The sequence below is a fragment of the Bidens hawaiensis genome, unplaced genomic scaffold, assembly GCF_021521415.1.
Source record: "Bidens hawaiensis isolate Kalapana, Puna unplaced genomic scaffold, B.hawaiensis_p1.1 tig00011830_1, whole genome shotgun sequence".
Classification (NCBI taxonomy): Eukaryota; Viridiplantae; Streptophyta; class Magnoliopsida; order Asterales; family Asteraceae; genus Bidens; species Bidens hawaiensis.
In genome coordinates, this window is record NW_027491942.1 from 409,730 (window position 1) to 430,946 (window position 21,217).

Consider the following 21,217-nt stretch of genomic DNA (forward strand, 5'->3'; position numbering starts at 1 on the left):
ACTTCATTTTCTTAAAAACGCGTTATACGTACTAACAAAACCGAACCAATCCTTGATAATCTTTTTTCAATTTGGTCCTTCAACAAACTTTCCTACTTTGTTGGAATGGATCAGATTTGATCCAAAACTTTGGCTTTTGATTCAAATACAAACCACCATTGCCCCTGCCATTGATCACCAGTTACTCGCTCCGCCAGAAAAACCATCACCTCGGCTATCCTTTTTAACCGGAACCGCATCACCGACAATGCAACAATCAGTCGTCGCCGTTGTTCCTCTACCACAGTAATACCACAACTCACAACAAAAAAAGTGTTTGCCCTTAGTTTCCAACACCCTGTGTCGCCGAATATACCACTGCCGCCGTTGTTCTTTCTTCGCCGAAAAACACAGTCAACACCACCACCACAAACCACAATTGATTTGTATAAATTGAAACCCGAATTGCGACTAACCTTCAATCTAATCGTTGAAATACACCACCGTCGATCACCGTTTGTTCACTTGATATCAAATCCAAATACCTTATTGCTCTAATGCCAACTGTTGGCTCAATCTGATCTTTGCACAATGAATTGATAAAAATTAAAAATGAAACATAGATATGGACAAACAAACTTTTATTGATTTAATTTTAATTGACTGAATGAATGATCAATCAGATGTTGACCCTTTTTATACATCACCAATAGTAGCGTCGTTTGGTGAATTAGGTTATGACCTTTTAATCGTCGTACATATACATACAAGTGTTTTGATCATATACAAACTTTACACACTGACACTCTAGACTCTAAACTTTAGGGTGAGCAAAAACGGTTCAGAACCGTCAGAACCGAAGAACCGGAACTGAACCAGTGCCTCAGAACCGCTAATGTGTGTACTGGTTCGGTTCTCGGTTCTCATAATTTGCATTAAACGGTTCCCGGTTCTGTTCTGGGTAAAACCGGCGGTTCTAGACTTGGAACCGAAGAACCGAAATATTCAAAGCGTTTTAAATAAATTTACCAATCCCCATTTTTATAGAGTAACGGCATCCATTCAATCATTTTTTAATTCAAATCTTATTTCTTTACATTCAAGAACTAGCAACCATGGTCAATTTTAATTTAAGCTATCAAGGTAATTTAATATAAAATGATATGATCTTCCATTAATATATCGTTGCTAATGATTTATTTAACTTCAACACTTAGATTTTATTAAAAAATATAACGGATGTCCATGTTGTAATCTAAATTAATTTTACCGTGAAAAAAGACATACAATTGTATAAACTTGTTTTGCAATTTGCAAAGTTTGCATAACTCATTTGATAAATAAATGATTAAACCGGTTCTAGCTAGAACCGATTAGCGAGAACCGGATTTAGCGGTTCTGGAACCGAACCGGTTTACTATAATAGGTTCCGGTTCTATTTTTCACTCATTTTTTGTTCCGGTTCGTTTCCGGTTCAGTTCTCACGGTTCCGAACCATTGCACAGCCCTACTAAACTTTACGAAATTGCTTAAAACATAACTAAATATAGTTTTAATTAATTACAACACGGACCCTTGTAGTTCTTGATGACGAGTAATTAATATTACATCTGCTACTTATCACTTTATCAGACACACACTTACACATATGTTCTTAGCAAAGTTGACATTCTTTATGCATTCACCACTAGAAAAAATTGCGTGTCATTAAAGGATACAGATGACACGCAAATGCGTGTCGTTGAAGCCCCTGTCGTAACTTGAACATGACACGCATCTGCGTGTTTTTGAAGGTTCTGTCATAAATTTAACATGACACGCATCTGCATGTCATATTTAATGATACGCATTAATGACAATCGTTTTTGACAATCTTTTATGACACTAATATATGACAAGCATTTATGCGTGTCATCATATAGTTTAAAAAAAATATTTTTTTTGCATAATTACTATATTTACATTATCGACAATAAATTCTCATAATACAAATAAAATACATATATAGCAAAACCATCCATTTCATAAATTAGACATCCTTAGTCAAATATTACAAATATTCCCAAGTTAATACAAATATAAAATATTCCTCTGTCAATACAACATATCATAAGAAAATAACTTGTGCCACAAAACTTGAATGTTTTTAGCGATTTCCATCAATACCGCATCCGAGTATTCATCTTTGCCTCCCCCAACATGAGAAGAAAAGTAAAAAAGAAAATATTACAACTCATGAAAACAACATCAATTTATTCATTTCAATAAGGCCATAGCAGAATGAAGCAGAATTTAAAGCTTATACCAAACAATCTAACATTCAAGCAATACCATACCTTATTCGCCTTATTAGTCCTTTACAATCCCCTTGAGTCTATGTATCGTCCTAAAACCACTGTAGTAGCAAGCCTGAATAAGCAAAACATTTATTGTGGTCTTGACCAAACAAATTTATAAACTTACATAGATAATGTAATAGAAAAATGAAAATTAACTTGGGTAATATATATATACCCAAGTTAATGATATTACCCAAGTTAATTTATGAAATTGATGGTTTTGCTATATATGAAATGAAAATTGTGGTCTTGACCAAACAAACTTATAATCTTACATAGATAATGTAATAGAAAAATGAAAATTGTTTGGTAAGACCACAATAAATGTTTTGCTTATTCGGGCTTGCTACTACAGTGGTTCTAGGAAGATTAGGAGTGCAAACAAGCCAAGATCGAGCTCGATTAGGCTGGATCTCGGCTCATTTAATTTACACGGAGCTCGAGCTCGACTCGTTTCGAGCACTATTTTAAAAGATCGAGCTAGGCTCGTTAGTAGATTTCAAGCTTGAGCTCGGTCCGGGCTCGACTCATTTACTCTTTATTAATTTATTTTAATATATTTATAATTATTTTTATATATTTCTTTCAACTATAGCAACCTGTGTAGCCAAAACGAGCAAAATAGTTCACTAAAGAGCTGAAACTAAACAAACACACAAAACAATATACCAAAAACAAAGCTACCAAGTTAAGCACCAATATATATGTCTATTATACATACATATAACGATAATATACAAGAAAAAATCTAGAAGGGAAATTTGTTTGAGCGAGCTTCCTTGAGCTAGAACTTAACATGGAAATTCATACGAGTCGACTAACTTGACATAAAACCCGAGTATTTTTGTTATATCATATTTGTAAATATACTTGGCATGCATCCCGGATAACGTTTCATTGGTGAATTTTTTTATAGATAAGAAAAAGGAAATTCAATGGCCATTTTATTAGTATGGATTGATCAAACCAGCGGGGCTTGCCCCAATGGGCAGGAACATGATGGATGACCTGGATGTCCTGGGTTTGAATCCTGATTCTGACCGGATTTTACCAGAGCATTAAAACATGCCGTGCCTTCGGGCGGGGTGAGCCAACTGGGTTTTACCGGGACGCCAAGCCAAACTCAGATGCCAGCGTGGATCCCCATCATGTCAACATAGTTGGCCTGAGTGGGGTGGCGGGTGCGGCGTGTTCGCGCATTGAGATAACTTAACTGTGAAAGTCACCGATCGAAAAAAAGTATGGATTGATCAACATTGACGCTCTCGTGATTTTCCTAACTTGTAAACACTTTAAATCAGTTTACTTAAAAGCTTCATTATTATTTAAGTAATATATATTTTAATATGATATTCAACATAATATATGCATGCGGATGACCCAACACTACATATAACTTGCCAATTATTGACCTCAGTTTATATCGATTATCGACCTTTTGATCACTTCGTTCTACCAACTCATTTTGTCAGTTCATGGTCATACAATAATTAAAAGACCGGCCTTCCACTTGTTGAGTGAGCAAGAATATATAGCCGTATAATGTTGCTGCTGCGGATGCTACAACAATATCAACTCAACTGGTTGTATAGAAAATGTGATTGAGCAAAAATAGCTGTATAATGTTGCTGCTGCGGATGCTACAACAATATTCTACAAGACAGCATGGTCCTGGATCTTGTATATATACTGATTGTATATAAAATGTTCAAGGCCGGTTAAATTTGGATAGCGTGCGTACATTTTCGGTTGCTATGATTTTCTGGGTCTGTTCTTTCTTGTTCCTGTTGCCTTATTCTGAATCGTTAGATTTCAAGATCGATCGTTTCCAAGAAGATGCAACAAATATCCTGTATAGGGGAGATGCCATACCTTCTGATGGAACTATAGAGTTCAACAAAGTCGATTATCTTAATCGTGTAGGTCAAGCCATATACTATGATACGGTACAGATTTGGGACCGTAAGTCTGGTAAGCTCACTGACTTCACCACTCGCTTCAGCTTCAAAATAGAAACACAAGATGGATCCTCGTACGGTAATGGGCTCGCTTTCTTTCTTGCCCCTGTGGACTTCCAAATCCCAACCAACTCAGCCGGTGGCTTTCTAGGCTTGTTTAATACCACTTACTCCGATTCACCCGGAAACCAAATGATTCTCATTGAGTTTGACTCTTATGTGAACTCTGAGTGGGATCCTGAAGTTGAACATGAGGGCATCAACATAAATTCCATTCATTCCGCAATTTACGCTCCATGGGATGCTGGCTTACACAGTGGATATATTGGAGAAGCCACGGTATCTTACAAAGCCACCACTCAGCTTTTATACTTGACGTGGAGATACATTGCTGGAAATGATTCTCAAGGGGATCTTTCGTATCAAGTTGACCTCAGGAAAGTTCTTCCTGAGCAGGTAATGGTCGGGTTTTCAGCCTCCACAGGTGCTACTGTAGAAAGGCATATCCTAGAATCCTGGGAGTTCAGTTCAAGTTTGAGTACGCCAGAAGAAAGTAAAGATAAGTCAAAGAGGTCGAAACTAGCGGTGTGGATAGCAGTTCCTCTTGGTGTTCTTGCTCTTGTAGCCATGGCAGCATGTGTTGTGTTCTGGAGAAAAAGAAGAAAACATGTAGAGGCAATGGCCTTGACATCGATGAATGACGATCTGGATTTGGAACGAGGAGCAGGTGCCAAAAAGTTTTCTTACGGCGATCTTGTTGCAGCAACCAATAAATTCTCGAATGATAGAAAGTTAGGCGAGGGTGGAATTGGGTGTGTCTACAAAGGCGACTTAACGCGTGAAAATATCAGGGTCGCCATTAAGAAAATTTCACCAGGTTCTAATCAGGGGAAGAAAGAATACATAACAGAAGTTAAGGTTATTAGCAATTTAAGACACCGGAACTTGGTGCGCCTCATCGGTTATTGCCATGATCAAGCTCAATTCTTGCTTGTTTACCAGTTTATGCCAAATGGCAGCCTGGATTCTCACCTCTTCGGTCAAAGAACTCCCGTTGAATGGGCTGTGAGGTATAAGATTGCTGTGGGTTTAGCTTTTGCGTTGTTGTATCTGCATGAAGAATGTGAGCAATGTGTGGTGCACCGTGATATCAAATCAAGCAACATTATGCTTGATTCGGAGTTCAATGTGAAACTTGGAGATTTTGGGTTGGCTCGACTCATGGACCATGATCGATCGAGTCCACAAATAACTGACTTAGCTGGAACCATGGGTTACTTGGCTCCTGAGTACATGGCGACAGGAAAGGCTAGCAAATGGTCAGATGTGTTTAGCTTCGGGGTGGTGGCGATAGAGATTGCTACTGGGCGAAGGGTGATGGATCGTGTTGACCAAGATTCTAATCTCAAGTTGGTTCAGTGGGTTTGGGATTTGCTTGGGAAAGGTGAGCTGCTTTCGGGCATGGACCAAAGGCTTAGGGACTGGGACTCGAAACAAGTCGAGCGTTTGATGATGGTGGGGTTATGGTGTGCACACCCTGACTGGAGTCTTAGGCCGTCGATCCGGCAGGCAGTTCAGGCGCTGAAGTTTGAGGGTGCACTCCCAAATGTTCCAATGAAGATGCCAGTGGTGATATACTAGGCATAATCAGATAGGGATGTCTAAATTACATACATATCGGAGTTATCATAAAGATATTTGAAATATCTAAAATATGTTAGTTTTATAATAATACAAATTAATCCCAAAAGATAAGTATGTGCTTCATGGCATACAAAAGATAAATAACATGCTCATGAAACGAGTGACAGAAAAAAAAATAAAAAACACCAATCGACCATACTAAACAATGCATATATATTTTATAGTTATCTATTTCTCAACCAAAGAAAAGTGTTGTCTTTGACTTCCTCCAAAATGTTCTAGGGCTTGCAACCAATGTTGTTGAAGACGTTGTCATTTCTTGTTTTCCATATGAACTAAAGCACTGCGGATATGATATCTCTTGAGTTATCATTTTAATATTTATAGAGATGATTACCATTAATTATGGAAGATGATATTTGCAGATCATTTTCCTTTCAAGTTGGATCTTCTACGTACACGATAGATTTGCTCCCTCCAAATTGGTTTCGCCAGACCACAAATTAAAGACAGGAAAATGATCCGACGATTGCAAATGAGCACAATAATGAGCATAATTAACTCAAGTCTTCCATCCACGTCCACACATTCTCTTTCCTGATGAATCTTTTGTGGAGATTCTATCAATAACCTCCCTCCAACAAAAGAAGTTGACTTTAATGGTTATCCATTTTACAAGTTTCAAATTATATCGGAGTATCAAACTATGATATACCAGAAAGGGATTACTCCATAGAATAGTAACCAACTTTGAAAGTTGTTCCAATCAGGTCATTGATAAAAACTTTTGTTCCAATCAGGTCATTGAACTTTCATTTTTGTTCCAATCTTAGATATTTTACCTGAGAAAATGAAAGTTTACTTTAGCGAGCTTCCTGGAGTTCGAACTAAACATTAAATTTTATGCGAGTCAACTATCTTAAGATAAAGTCCTGAATGTTTTTATTAATATATACTTCTTTATAATGATATATATTTTATTGATTAATTGTATCTAACGCTTGAAACTTAAGGTATGAATACTTTCTGGTATGAACAAATTTGAAACAAGTTCTTGATTACAATAAATTATGTTGCAAATATGTACTATTTTTCTTGAATCATGCATAGTATAATAACAATTTCGTGATTTTGACTGATTCTGTTTATAACCAGTTTCTCTTTTTAACTATGTTAAAAAGTTTTTTTCTTTTTTTTCAAAAGGCATATTTTATTAACAAACACCAGCACACTCAACAGTCGGGCCAACCGAAAATGAAAAGGAAGATTAAAACATACTTGCAAAAATGAAAAATCACATCAATCCTTCCTAAGAAGAGTTTTGTCCTTTGACCTCTTTTAAACCATAGAAATCCAAATGATTTTATGTCTTCCAAAAATTGGGCCACCTTGACTCCTTTGTTTGTGAATTGGCCTACACTCCTAGCCTTTCATATGCACCAACATCCTATTAACATTAGGCCATGAACCACTTCCTTATGGGTCTTCTCTAAATGAACCGTCTTGTGAACTTCAAACAAATCTCAAACAAAGAAAGTAAAGATTTGATTGGTTTTACACCAACTACTCACAAATTGCCAAACCACTATAGCTATATAACATGAGGTGAATAAGTGTTCCGAAATCTCACCCATGTCCCCACACAAAGGGCATAATTGAGAAACTACATAAATAACTCTTCTAGACGATACCGATAATGCCAGGAGCTTAGCCATCTCCGCCTTCTACCCAAAAATATTGCATTTACCCATAACCCATTTACACCATTGAAAATTATAACCATTACCCGTGTTATTTTCCGAGGCAAACATCCTTTTATATTTAACATGTGAACAAGTACTTGTAGAATTTCTAGTCAAATTTATTTTACTTTTCCATTATTTACACATCTATCAAATTTAAAATTTCTGTTAAAGGTTTCTTATGTTTTTATTTGAAAATACATTAATTTTCTCTTAAGCACGTCATCATTGATTATTGATTTGTTTAGTGTATACTAATATAATTTTGTCAAAGTCCATGCTCGTTCCTATAAAAATATTAAATAATAATATAATAATCTTGAAGATAAAGATGATGTTGACCAATTTCAATTGCCATCTGTCTTTTGTTTGTCGTTTGTACGTATAGTCCAACCTCGGACTTCATATGGCTTGCATAAATTAACATTTGTTTTTCATTTACATCTGTTTTTTTCTCTTTATGGTATATATATCAACATTAACCAGGTGTTTGACTACTACCCATAGCACGTTCTGAAACAACTTCTCATTTTGTCAACTCATGGTTATAGCATAATAAATAAACCTCCCAGTTCTTGATTGAACAATGTTATCTACATTTAAGTTGGAAAATAAAATTTTGGGATTTGATTATTTGTATTGAAGCTGGACATGCAATATATTAATTCCCAGAAAAAACAACTTGAAAATACAAAAGAAAGAGACAAGATCAATTATTTTCAATGTTGACCTTAAGCGCTTAATTGCTTATTGATTACAAAATACTCCATTAATCTCCACGAATCTTTATATAATATTATGATAGTAGGTAATCTTGGAGATCAAGCATTGGAAGAAAACGAATTAAGTTTAATATTTTAATATTCCTTCAAGGTATTTATTAAGGTGTCATTAACACAAAAGCAGTGTAATATTAAGCTTAACCATGGCTATAATTTTCTTGGTCTATATGTTCTTATTCTTCTTGCCATTTTCTGAATCAGTAGAGTTCAAGATCGATCGTTTCACGACCGATGCAACAAACATACTGTATTCAGGAGATGCCACACCTTCAGTTGGAACCATAGAGTTCAACAAAGTCAATTATCTTACTCGTGTAGGTCAAGCCATATACCATGACACAATCCCAATATGGGACCGTAAGTCGGGTAAGCTCACCGATTTCACCACTCACTTCACCTTCATCATCGACACGCAAGGTCAGTCCCTATACGGTCATGGCTTCAGTTTCTTTCTTGCTCCGATCACCTTCCAAATCCCACCCAACTCAGCCGGTGGCTTTCTAGGCCTGTTTAACACCACTTACACCGATTCACCACGAAACCAAATGATTATCATCGAGTTTGACTCTTTTGTTAACCCAGAATGAGATCCCCCGGTTGAGCACATAGGTATCAATAAGAATTCCATTCATTCCGCCATGTACGCTGCATGGAATGCTAGTTTACATAGTGGCGACTCTACAGATGCTTGGGTTTCCTACAGCGCCACCACTCAGATTTTGAGTTTGCGGTGGAGCTATGGTGCCGGAAATGATTCTGTGAATACGAATACTAGTCTTTCTTATAAAGTTGACCTCCGGGAAGTGCTTCCTGAGCGGGTAATTGCCGGGTTTTCAGCTGCCACTGGTGCTAATGTAGAAAGACATATTCTTCAATTCAGGGAGTTTAATTCAACTTTGCATATGCCAGAAAAAGATGAAGATAATTCAAAAGAATGGAAACTAGCACTTGGGATAGCAGTCCCTCTTGGTGTGCTAGTTCTAATAGCCATTGTAGTGTGTGGCATATTTTGGAGAAGACAAAGAAAACCTGAAGAGAAACCGGTAGAAATAGTCGCTTTGACATCGATGAATGATGATCTGGAACGAGGGACAGGCCCGAAAAGGTTTTCTTACAGCGATCTTGTTTCAGCAACCAATAACTTCTCGAGTGACAGAAAATTAGGCCAGGGTGGATTCGGGTGCGTCTACAAGGGTGAAGAAACACTAACCGGACCCCGGGCAGATTACGAGTAACCTGGGGGTTAGATAGATGTTTCCCACGAGGGGTTAGACCCAGAGAAGATGGTTCTTCTGATAACCTGCAAAACAGACACCGTGAGCTTGTCACTGAGAAGGGGGGGTTCCTCCTTGTGACCACCCTCCGGCGTGAGAATCAGACTAGATTGCTCTTTAAATATAAATGTATATTAAGAGATTGCTAGAGCAGATATCAGGTATAATATGATGATAATGTGATAAGATATGATAAGATGAGATGGTCATACCATTTGTGGTATTTATAGCCGAAGGTAGGTTTCCAAGGAGGTGTGGCCGGCTGCAATAGTATTCCTGTTCAACCAACAGTGGCCTACGCACGTGCCCTGCTGGTAGTTGGTGGGTAGGCAGCGGCTGATAGTGACCAGGCCTGCTGTGTACCATTCCTTTTCCACCAACTGCCGGCTATGCACGTGGTATGGCAGTAGTTGGTGAGTAGGCAGCGGCTAATAGTGACATACAGTACAGGAGCATGCTGCTCGCCATACTGTTGTCAATAAGCTGTCGTATCTTTAGTCAGATCTTTTGCCTATACCTCGTCAGGTACAGTACAGAAGATCTTCCCGTATCGTACGGACTGGCTTATTTGGGCGGGAGTATTTCCCCTCCCGCCACTGTGCGGGATTGTTCCCGGCTTTGCTCATTCCTTCAGGTGACACTAAATGATTTGAGAGCTAAGTGCCTTGTGCGTGTAGCCTTGCTGCGCGGGTGGCCTTCCCTGATGGCTTGTATCCGAGGCTGCGGGGACAGGCGGACTCCTTCACCATTGGGAGGCATTTCCTGCGGGAACAGCTTGCGTACTGCGCGTAAGGACGTCACGTCTCTGAGCATGGTTGGTTTTGCGGATCCTGTTGGTTTCTGCGCAGACGTCCCTCTTCAAGGTGAGTCTTGCGGGTCCAACTGGGCTCTGCTGGGACCTACCTCTTCAAGTCCCCCCAGTCCAATGTTCTTCTCATGAGTGTTTAATAAAGTGAGGTGAACTTTTGGACTTAAGCAAAGGGTTTTGAAAAGGGTTTAGTTTTAAGGTTTTCCATGGGGATTCCTCCCGCGGAAGTCCTTGTCACTTGCAGAAATTCCCGAGTTTCCTGCTTGATCTTTGGGTATGATGCGGGTAGGTCTGTAACCTCCTCGCAAGTCAGGAGCGTTGAGTCCCACTTGTGTGGATTCTCCATGAGGTTTTGGTAGTTTTGAACATAGTGATCAATTATGTTAAAACCACTAATTCCATCCTGGAGCTTCAAACAACGTAGTTCTCGACGTTCCCGCTATGCGGGGATGTTATTTCCGTTTCCGCGAGCATTGCCTAGAAGATCCTTCTTGGTTTCAATTCCCAGCGGAGCGCTAGGTATGTGAAGGGTTTTGCCTTAACACTGTACCCGCGGTTACTTTACTTCCAAGGTATTCCTGGCGTCAATTCCCTGCGGGTGCTAGGTATGTGAAGGGTTTTGCCTAAACACTGTACCCGCACCCGTCTTATAGTTACTTGGTTGCCGAGGTATACTTGGCTTCAATTCCCTGCGGGTGCTAGGTATGTGAAGGGTTTTGCCTTAACACTGTACCCGCATCCGTCTTACGGTTACTTGTTTGCCAAGGTTTTCTTGGCTCCAATTCCCTGCAGGTGCTAGGTATGTGAAGGGTTTTGCCTTAACACTGTACCCGCATCCGTCTTACGGTTACTTGTTTGCCAAGGTTTACTTGGCTTCAATTCCCTGCGGGTGTTAGGTATGTGAAGGGTTTTGCCTTAACACTTTACCCGCATCCGTCTTACGGTTACTTGTTTGCCAAGGTTTTCTTGGCTTCAATTCCCTGTGGGTGCTAGGTATGTGAAGGGTTTTGCCTTAACACTGTACCCGCATCCGTCTTACGGTTACTTGTTTGCCAAGGTTTTCTTGGCTTCAATTCCCTGCGGGTGCTAGGTATGTGAAGGGTTTTGCCTTAACACTGTACCCGCATCCGTCTTACGGTTACTTGGTTGCCAAGGTAAGGGGTATTTTCCCGCTTACTTTATAATCTTTTTTGAATTTTGAATTTTGAAATTCGAGAGGTTGGTGAAAGGATAAGAACAGTCCAAACCTCTGAAACGTCGTGCGACGGTTTCTTCTGACTGTGTCAGGACGTGCAGGAAGTTATGGTGACGTGACAGTACATGGTCATTCCAGACGCTTTTTCAGGCGCGTGGGCGCGATTTTTCTGGCGCGTGGCCGCGAAATTAATTGTACGCGTCCTGTCAACAGCTGTTGCCAGCTTGCTTTTTGCCACGTGTCATAGTTTCATTGCACCTTCGATTTCTCTCTCTTCCGCATTAAATGCATCGCATTAATTGCGATTAGTATATAAAGGGGGAGAGGGTTCTTTGTAATCCACACTTTCACTCTTCTCTTCATCTTTTAAGCGATTTCCGGCGAATACTCCCCTTTTCAGGCAAGCATTCTCTCGAAATCGCTTTCTTCTTTCCTTTGCAAGATGTCGTCTCGTGATCTTGAATCTACAGCCGATGACAAGAGTACTGCTGGCGAGTGCCAGTGTGCTCTGCCTGGCGATCTGTACCAGTACATCGTCAGGAAGTTCATGCTCGAGTCTCTCGAGCCTGAGTTTCCTGAACCCCACCAGACGGTGTATGATGCCCCCAGAGGCAAGATCGGGGTTTATGCTGCATTCTTTGTTTATGGGAATCTTAGGTTCCCATTGACAAAGTTTGTTTACCGTGTCCTTGAGAGGCACGGTGTGCACCTGACCGAGGTGCATCCGATGGCGATTGCCAAGATTCGGCACTTCGAGTGGGTGTGCCGGATACTGGGCATTGAGCCCTATGTTGACCGCCTGATGATCTTCTACACTTGGAGGTGCATCCAGGGGTGGTATACGTTGATAACCCGGATAAAGGGTTTGAAGATTTGCGCAACCGAGCGCAGTCTTCGCGCGTGGAAGCGGGAGTTCTTCTACATCTCCGCTCGCGCCATCCCCCTTGCCATGAAGTTCAAAAATGGGCAAGCACTTCCCAGCCTTCACGCCTCCAACTACGAGGAGGCGGAATGGTTTTCGAAGATTTCCCGGGTCCAATCTCCGGTTTACCGGTTTGCGGAGTCCGGGATGGTGATGCTGGGGATGAGCCGGGTGTGGAAGGAGGCTGATGCGCGAAAGATTCTGATCGTCCTCGAACACGGTTCGAACTCTGTTCCTTACGGTATGCTTTGTTTCTTTTTGTTGATTCTGAATTTCTTCTAAATTTTTTCCTGTTTATTTCAGAGGGGAACGACCTGCAGTCGCTCCTTAACCCGCGGGAGGCTGACGGTCCCGCTCGGATGGGTACTCGCGCTCTAGACGAGAACGAGTTGCCCATCCTAGAACAAACTGCGGATCGGTTCGTGGAGGTCTACCCGCTAGGCCACGAGATCCTGAGCGCCAGGCGGCCAGGTAAGGCGCTATTCAACCCTCGACCCCTCAATGTTGAAACCTCTGCTGGAATTCCTCTAATCGTATGTTCTGATGAGGAATCCGCAGATGGTCCTCCGTTGGTGCGGAAGAAGAAGGCTGCCGGCGGGAAGGGAAAGGAGAAGGTGGCCTCCACTGCCGATCCGGCGCCTCGGTCTGATTCGGAGACCGAGAGCGAAGAGGTGGCGGGGAATCCTGGTGGTGATAAGACCACCGCTCCGGAGGCTGCGACTGTCACCTCCGGAGAGCCCAAGACGACGACGGTAACCGGCGCAAGGAGGCCGGCTCCATCGGGTTCGTCCCCGCCTCTCCGTACCTTTAGGCTCAAGAAAACCCGTAAGTACAAACTTCCTTTATCTTTTAACTTCATAGTTTAATATCGTTAACACTTATCTTCTTTTCGCAGGCGTGGATGTTGACGCATTCCAGGGTGGAGCGCAGAGGAGTACCTCTCCGCCAATGACGGTAGGCTTGGTCAGCCTACCTGAGGCGACGACCCAGGCGCCTGCGCCTGCTTCCGCTGGTTCAGTTGCTCACTCCTTTGAGCCGACTGTTCCAGCTGAGATGACGTCACCGCCGGCTGTGAGTGCGATTTTTACAGCATCTTTCACCGAGCCGGCGGTCACTCTTGCTACGGATTCCGCGGCGGCGACCGCGGCGGCTGCTACCATGCCCCCGTCATCGGCAACGACGGCCGATCCATCAGGTACGCATGGGCCTTCTCGCCAATCTCTGCCACCTTCCCATCTGCCTGACCTCTTGGATGGATTTCCCTTGGGTTCAGGTGATGGGTTCGGCGGCTATCGGCCTGTTATTGACCCTACAGGTGCGTAGGGTTCTTTTGGCCCATTTTATATATATATATATATATATATATATATATATATATATATATATATATATATATATATATATTTATATCATCTTTTCCTAACTGCTTTATGTTTTTTGCAGTGTCGGATTCCAATGAAGTGTATGTTCCACGTTGGAACATTCGCCGAGGAACAACCCTTCGCACCCCTGTGGAGTGCGTGGAATGGGCTCGTCACGCTGCTCCCAGTGGTGCGTTGGGGGAAGCCATGGCTAGCTAACAGGAGGGTAGGCTAACCAATGAGCTTCGGGTTCTCCTGGCCCGGATGCAGCCGCGCGTCGAGCTGCTTTGTCGTGAAAACGACAAGTTAAAAGCAGCTCGCCTTAAAGAAGTGGCTCAGGCGCGGGCTGTCCGGGAGGAGAACCAAAGGCTTTCCGCAGTGGCTGCGGAAAAGGAGAAGGCCTTCAAGGCCCTCGAGGTTGAAGTTCAGGCTCGACTCGAGGCCCGTTCCAAGGCTGCCCAAGCTGTTAATGAACAGCTTCGGCTGGCTAAGGAAACTGCAAGGAACGCAACCGAGAGGGCCACCAAGGCTGAAGCTGTTGCTGAGCCTCTACGCGTGGAGAATGAAGAGCTTAAAGCCAAATTAGAGGCTCTCCAGCAGGCTCATGATGCCTTGGCGATGGAAGACGCCAAAAAGCTCCAGGAGATCTTGGACCAGATGAGGTGCTTGACCATACTGAGCGGAAGCTAAAGGGCGTCGAAGAGGCTGCGGCTAAAGAAGTGTTGCTTGCCAACCTCAACAAGAGTGAAGCCGAACGCGCCCGTAACGAAGCTCAAGCTGCCCTCCAAGAAGCTCTGGCTGCCAAGGAATGGCTTCTTCGAGAAGCGTTGTCTCAGGTATGTTTTCATGTCTTTACGCTTTTCTTTGTAAATAGAAAAGGTTTTGACACTTGTATATTTTCTTTTGTAGGTTGTGCATCGGGTCTTTGCTGAGACATCTTATGACGATGCTATGAGCGCAGCCCTCAACGCTTCTCACGAGGACGGGGAAAAGGTCGGCTTCCTGCTTGGTCTAGGGTTCGTTGAGAAAGGCATCCCGCCTTCCAACTTCCCTTTGTATAATGTTGATACTGAAGCTATTTACGACCAGGCAGTGAACCAGTATGCCGCCTTCTCGCATCCGGTGGTGGAGAAGGTGAACCAAGTCGCTGCTGCTGATGATGGGCTAGCTATCCTTAAAGCTTTCCTTGAACTGCCCCGCTCTACTGATGGTGCTGGTCCAAGTGGAAGTGGCCCTGAAGCCTGATCCTGAAGATCCCTTCCCGCTGCAAGGATAGATTTAGCTTGTATAGATTTATTTTCTTGTAGGCGGGTAGTTACCCGGCCATTTTTGTAATGAATCATTGTGAAATATAAATCTTTGTGCGGGTAAGACCGCTATCTTCTTTGGATTCCTTGCTTTATACACGTTATATGACTTGCATACTTTAGTTTAAATTAGCAATTTTCCAAGTGTTTAGAATAAGTTAACCTTTGAACGTGGCAGATAGTAGGTGTGAAGTTTTGCTTCCTCTTTCGTGATTGTGCGGGTAGGACCGTCACTTGCACTTAGTAGGATGGCTAAACTTTACCTATATCTGACCTGCGTGTAGGTTTTCCTCATCCTTTCTTGAAATTTCTAAGTCTTTAGGATAAGTTAACCTTTGAATGTGGCAGATAGTAGGTGTGAAGTTTTGCTTCCTCTTTCGTGATTGTGCGGGTAGGACCGTCACTTGCACTTAGTAGGATGGCTAAACTTTACCTATATCTGACCTGCGTGTAGGTTTTCCTCATCCTTTCGTTAGAAATTTTTCTTGAATAAGTTAACCGTTCGACGCGCGGTTGTCAATAGGTTAGTGTTCAGTTTCCTCTATAATGATTCACGTGGATAGACCGGCACTTTCATTTAGTGGGATGACTGAACTTTTCCCCTTCAACTGACCTGCGTGAAGGTTTGTCGTTTTTTGGGTTTATGCGGATTTTGCCGCCTTCCCCATGCAACGACTTTCCACGTGATTATGCGGTGAAAACCGGCATATCCGTGTTGAATAAATTAACCGTTCGACGCGCGGTTGTTGATAGGTTAGTGTTCAGTTTCCTCTCATGATTCATGCGGATAGACCGGCACTTTCATATAGTGGGATGACTGAACTTTTCCCCTTTAACTGACCCGCGTGAAGGTTTGCCGTTTTTTGGGTTTATGCGGGTTTTGCCGCCTTCCCCAGCCAACGACTTTTCACGTAATTATGCGGTGAAAACCGGCATATTAGTGTTTAATAAATTAACCGTTCGACGCGCGGTTGTTGATAGGTTAGTGTTCAGTTTCCTCTCATGATTCATGCGGATAGACCGGCACTTTCATTTAGTGGGATGACTGAACTTTTCCCCTTTAACTGACCCGCGTGAAGGTTTGCCGTTTTTTGGGTTTATGCGGGTTTTGCCGCCTTCCCCATGTAACGACTTTTCACGTAATTATGCGGTGAAACCGGCATATCCGTGTTGATAGTTCATAAAGTATAAATGTAAAATCATCAGCATCGATGTTTTAAGGAGAATCATTTCCATTAGAAGTGGCTCTTGGCCTTTTCTTTACAAATTTGGAATTGATTTACATGCAAACTGTGTAAATGAGCTCCCTTCCATGTTGTTGGGATGGGAGTGCCATCGAGCCGATACGCACCTGGTTCGGGATCTCGTTCTTTACGCAGCATGTAGTCTCCATATTGAAGCTGGAATTTTATTCGTGTTTTCCCCAGCTGGGGTTCTACACGCATCAGCCTGCTCAGCGTTCATTGCGCCACGAGGTGCGCGAGCGTCCCATCTCTGACAAATGCTTCGACCATGTCCTTTACGTCTATGCATTCTTCAGTGTTGTGGCCTTTTGTCCTGTGAAAGTCACAGCATTTGCTCCGATCAGCATTGTGACGATGTCGGATTATTTGAGGCTTTGGCCATGGGAGCTCCTCGGTGGCGAATATCTCGGTGACGCTTTTGGTGAGCGGCGTCCATCTGGAGTTCTGGTTCGACCGTACGTTATCCCTTCCGCCTAACCGATGTTGCAAGCTGGATGAGGTGTCAAAGTTTACCCTTGACTGCCAAATGCCTAGCTTTCGCTTTTTGTTTAATCGGGCGGTAAGGACGTTGTCTTCCCTTGTTTTCTGGGTGTAGAGGTTTGTGCTCTGTGGGAGATCTCTACCCAGTTGCTTCTCCGTTTCCGCAAAGCGTTTAGCTGCTGTCATGATGGCATCCCATGTGGATGGCATGCCATCTTTACCCGATAAGGTGCGGATGAGCTCTGGGTCGTTCGCGCCCTGAATAAAAGCAGCGCGAACAAGATCTTCGCTAATGTTACCCAGACTTAGCTTCTTCGAGTTGAAGCGAGTGATGAAGTCTAGCAAAGATTCATCTTTCTCTCGAATGCATTTGAGGATTGTCCATTGCTCCTCGGTATACTTTCTTTGCTGGCTGAAGTGTTGGCTAAACTTCTGTTGGAAGTCTGCCCAGTCGTAGATGTGGTTGACCGGTAGACGATCGAACCACGCTCTAGCAGCCCCAACCAGCGTCATTTGGAACATGTAACACCACGTAGGTTCCGTCCAACGACTGACGGTTGCCCCCGCTATGAATCTGTTCAAATGATCATCTGGGTCAGATATACCATCATATGTGCCTATGCTGGACATTTGTTTGGCACTTTTTGGGGCGATTGCTTTCGCAATGTCCTTTGCAAATTTGGACGTTCCCGCATTTGCAACGTTTGGTCTGTATGCTTTGGAGAAGTCACGTGGACTTCCACCTGTGTTTTTTGGTTTGAAGGCTTGTCCAAAATGCCTTGTCGGTTGGGAGTCCGTTTCCCCACGCTTCCCTTTTGCCCTATGGCGAGGGTTCGCGTCGGAGTCGGATTCCTCCGAGTCATCGTCCAAGTATTCGAATTCGTCGGCCTGTTGGACGGAACGCAAGCGTTCGTCCAACTCAGCCTGGAATTCCTTTTGTCGTGCCTCCGCCCATGCCTTAACTTCATCGAGAGTTTGGCGGGGGAGTCTTGTTCGTTTCTCAAACTGGGTATCGGTGAATCCCAGTGAGCGATTATTTACTGCACTTGCCCCAGCTTGGGTAACTGGGGTAGTGTTCGTAATATTTACTTCACTTGCCCCGGCTTGGGTAACCGGGGTAGTGTTTGTAAAAACTGTGTAGCCGGTATTCCCCCCAGTAGCTGGGGTTGTGGTTACCGGAGTTTCTTTAACCATCTTAGAAGTTTGAAAAAACTGGAGAAAAATGTTCTAGCTTTATGCACGGATGGCGCCAATGAAGAAACACTAACCAGACCCCGGGCAGATTACGAGTAACCTGGGGGTTAGATAGATGTTTCCCACGAGGGGTTAGACCCAGAGAAGATGGTTCTTCTGATAACCTGCAAAATAGACACCGTGAGCTTGTCACTGAGAAGGGGGGGTTCCTCCTTGTGACCACCCTCCGGCGTGAGAATCAGACTAGATTGCTCTTTAAATATAAATGTATATTAAGAGATTGCTAGAGCAGATATCAGGTATAATATGATGATAATGTGATAAGATATGATAAGATGAGATGGTCATACCATTTGTGGTATTTATAGCCGAAGGTAGGTTTCCAAGGAGGTGTGGCCGGCTGCAATAGTATTCCTGTTCAACCAACAGTGGCCTACGCACGTGCCCTGCTGGTAGTTGGTGGGTAGGCAGCGGCTGATAGTGACCAGGCCTGCTGTGTACCATTCCTTTTCCACCAACTACCGGCTATGCACGTGGTATGGCAGTAGTTGGTGAGTAGGCAGCGGCTAATAGTGACATACAGTACAGGAGCATGCTGCTCGCCATACTGTTGTCAATAAGCTGTCGTATCTTTAGTCAGATCTTTTGCCCATACCTCGTCAGGTACAGTACAGAAGATCTTCCCGTATCGTACGGACTGGCTTATTTGGGCGGGAGTATTCCCCCTCCCGCCACTGTGCGGGATTGTTCCCGGCTTTGCTCATTCCTTCAGGTGACACTAAATGATTTGAGAGCTAAGTGCCTTGTGCGTGTAGCCTTGCTGCGCGGGTGGCCTTCCCTGATGGCTTGTATCCGAGGCTGCGGGGACAGGCGGAGTCCTTCACCATTGGGAGGCATTTCCTGCGGGAACAGCTTGCGTACTGCGCGTAAGGACGTCACGTCTCTGAGCATGGTTGGTCCTGCGGATCCTGTTGGTTTCTGCGCAGACGTCCCTCTTCAAGGTGAGTCTTGCGGGTCCAACTGGGCTCTGCTGGGACCTACCTCTTCAAAGGGCTACTTATCGCGTGTAAACATGGCAGTTGCGGTTAAGAAAATTTCACAGGGCTCTAAACAGGGGAAGAAAGAATACATAACGGAAGTGAAGGTTATTAGCAGTTTAAGGCACCGGAACTTGGTGCGTCTTATCGGTTGGTGCCATGATGAAACTCAGTTCTTGCTTGTTTATGAGTTTATGCCAAATGGCAGCCTTGATTCACACTTATTCGGTCACAAGACTCCCCTTGAGTGGAGTGTGAGGTATAAGATCACCACGGGTTTAGCTTCCGCGTTGTTGTATTTACACGAAGAATGGGAGCAATGCGTGGTTCACCGTGATATAAAAACAAGCAATATTATGCTTGATTCGGGGTTTAACGTGAAGCTTGGAGACTTTGGTTTGGCTAGACTCATGGACCATGAGTTGGGTCCACAAACAACTGGTTTAGCTGGGACCCTCGGTTACTTGGCTCCTGAGTATGTGACGACAGGAAAGGCTAGCAAAGAGTCAGATGTTTATAGCTTCGGGGTGGTGGCATTAGAGATTGCTACAGGGCAGAAGGCAATGGATAGTGTTGACCCGGATTCTGATCTTGGGTTGGTGCAGTGGGTTTGGGGTTTGCTCGGAAAAGATGAGCTTCTTTCGGGTGTGGACCAGAGGTTGAACAAGGAATTTGACTCTAAACAAGCCGAGCGTTTAATGATGGTGGGGTTGTGGTGTGCACACCCTGACCGGAGTCTAAGGCCATCTATCCGTCAAGCAATTCAGGTGCTGAAGTTTGAGAGTGTAATCCCAAATATTCCTATGAAGATGCCAGTGCCGATATACCATGCAGAATCGGATGCTCCTGAAGTTAGTTCTGGTTCTGGAGGCGGTTCGATAACTTACACTAGCATTGAATTGGTCCGTTTATCAAATGCTATATGTGAATTTAAGGTCAGAAATTCTCGGAAATGCAAATATAAGTTGTATTATTACCAATGTATTGAAAACTGGACTGGTAATCAAACTAGTTATGCTAGAGGTTCATTAGTTAAACTGGTAGACCGAGCCTGTTTTCGGAACATTGGTTATTACATGATTATGAGGATTTCTTAAATTATGTTCTTAATAATTAAATGTTTTAAATTATTGAAAGAATACTAGATTGACTAGTGTTTGTTTTGTGTTTGGCTTTAATCCTTGTTAACTATTTAGCGGAATTACAAAGCACCAGAAGAAGAACACGATCAAAAGATTACTCGTCTACTATTATGAACAATCAGAACAATTACAATGAAATCGAAATCTGAGAGAGTACTGAGAAAGATTACAAGAAAAATGAATTAAAACTAAATTGAGAAAAAAAACCCCGAGTTATAACCCTAACCACTTGCTAACGGCTTCAGCATCAATGTTTTTAAGAAATAACAGAAACAGTCCCTGAAGTTACAACTGAGTAACAAAACATCCCTGAAGTTACAGCTGAGTAACATCTTCAACTTTACCAACTTTGACATAACCAATCTAACTCAACTGTCATTGACTAACTCTTGACCATCTATTCAATTTAGCTCAATATCTAACAATCTCCACCTTTGAGCAGAAATTGAAAAATACCAAAACTGCCCCTGAACCTAAGAAATATGCAATAATTCCAAACAATGCATAAACTTAGTTCCAGGCACACTCTTAGTTAACATGTCAGCTGCATTGTGTCTTCTATCAACATACTCAACCCTGATCTCCCTAGAACTTAAAACTTCTCTGATCCAATGCAGCTTTACGCTAATATGTTTTGATCTCTCATGAAAGACCTGATGTTTTGACAGATGAATAGCACTCATATTGTCACAATACACCAGCCCATCTTCTATTTCAAGACCCATTTCTGACATGAAACCTTTAAGCCAAATACACTCTTTAACTGCTTCAGTCAGCGCAATGAACTCAGCCTCAGTGGTGGATAAGGC

At 42.9% G+C, this 21,217-nt stretch overlaps 4 pseudogenes; all 4 read left to right on the forward strand.

Annotated features, from left to right (window-relative positions):
- Positions 1 to 3,893: 3,893 nt before the first annotated feature.
- On the forward strand, positions 3,894 to 6,031 carry LOC143539236 (L-type lectin-domain containing receptor kinase IX.1 pseudogene; annotated as a pseudogene).
- A 2,556-nt stretch (positions 6,032 to 8,587) lies between these two features.
- On the forward strand, positions 8,588 to 9,031 carry LOC143539217 (L-type lectin-domain containing receptor kinase IX.1 pseudogene; annotated as a pseudogene).
- A 51-nt stretch (positions 9,032 to 9,082) lies between these two features.
- On the forward strand, positions 9,083 to 15,663 carry LOC143539218 (L-type lectin-domain containing receptor kinase IX.2 pseudogene; annotated as a pseudogene).
- Positions 15,664 to 19,301: 3,638 nt separating this feature from the next.
- Positions 19,302 to 20,442, forward strand: LOC143539237 (L-type lectin-domain containing receptor kinase IX.1 pseudogene; annotated as a pseudogene).
- The last annotated feature ends 775 nt before the right edge of the window (positions 20,443 to 21,217 follow it).